Consider the following 1,383-nt stretch of genomic DNA (forward strand, 5'->3'; position numbering starts at 1 on the left):
TGAGCTTGGGGGTTATTGATTAGGTCGTGCTTTCTGGTCTCGGGGTGGTGGGTTTAGGGTTAGTGTCCAGGAGTGACGGATCATGTTCTAGGGGTTAGGTGGCCGTTTGAGAGGTTACGCTTCAGGGCTTATGTTTAGGGTTTAGTTTTATGGTTCAGTTGCTAGATCTCACGGCTTAGGGTTCATGTTTAGTGTTCAGGCTCCCATGCTTCCTTTTTTAGTATTTGGAATCTAGTTGGCTGCGGTGGTTGATGATTGTTCAGGTGCTCAGTTGTTAGGGCGTATCTTGCACGGTGTCTGTTTTTTTTTGGACCTTTCACCGATTACGCAGGAGGTTTCAGTGCCTGTGGATTAATTTTCTAAGATTCACATTCGAGGGGTTATTTGCTATGGGGCATGGCTTTGGAGGTGTGCAGCTTTTGGCTCTTTCATATTCGTTGTCGGTTTGGTCATCTTTTATTTTTGACGATTTTGGTCCTTATGTTCATGGGGGAGTTGTTAATCTTCATCTCAGCTGTTCCTTGCTCGGTTTTGTTGCTTTTTTGCGTCGGATTGTCTCGTCCTAGCCTCAGGAGTTCAGCTCCGGAATTGACTGATTCGTCCTATTTGTTGCCTTGGCTAAAGTTTATTTTTTTGGATCTCACCCCGGAAGGGGGGGTTGGTTTTTTGTTTTTTGGGGGTTAATCTTTATCTTCGGGAGTTCAAGCATCTAGATGTAGGTACTACATGTACGGGTCCCTGTTCGGGGGTTAGAGTCGGGCTGTCAGGTATCCAGATTTTATAGACTCTGTGTTAAGGGGTTTTTTTGGTGTTCTATTGATTATTCCTTGCTCGTCATTCGTCTTGATTTGCAGCTTTGGGGCCTATCCGCTGGTGCTCAGTGGAGAGTTGCTCCGGATTGAGGGGTTAGGAGGGGGGTTGTTTTGACATTTTTTTGAGTTAGTGTGCGGTTGCTATTTGTCTTTTTTAGGTGGATGTCCTTTATGATGTTTGTCTATTGATCAGTGAGCAGGGAAGTTGGGGCTTGATATTGCCCTTGTGTCACTTATTAGTTCCTATTTTCTTGTGATCTCGGTATATGCTTTACCCTTTATGGAGGAGTTTTCTGCATTTAGTGTTTAGGGATCAGGGAGCAGGTTGTAGTTTCTCGCAGTCAGAATTTAGGCACTTGTTGTCTGGCTTTATTCTCTCAGAGTTGTTGTTGGTGATGAGAGTTCTTAGTCCGCTTGGCTTTCGTCCTATTGGGGATGTTTTAAGGCTTCTGATTGATAGTTTACGGTTGTCCCTATATTATTTACTTGTCATGGTTCATCTCTAGGATGTATTCTGTAGTTGTTACGCTGATTTTTCTCTATTGCGTTTTTCCTGCCGCGAATTTACCCT

Source organism: Plasmodium inui (genome assembly GCF_000524495.1).
Source record: "Plasmodium inui San Antonio 1 unplaced genomic scaffold supercont1.123, whole genome shotgun sequence".
Taxonomy (NCBI): domain Eukaryota; phylum Apicomplexa; class Aconoidasida; order Haemosporida; family Plasmodiidae; genus Plasmodium; species Plasmodium inui.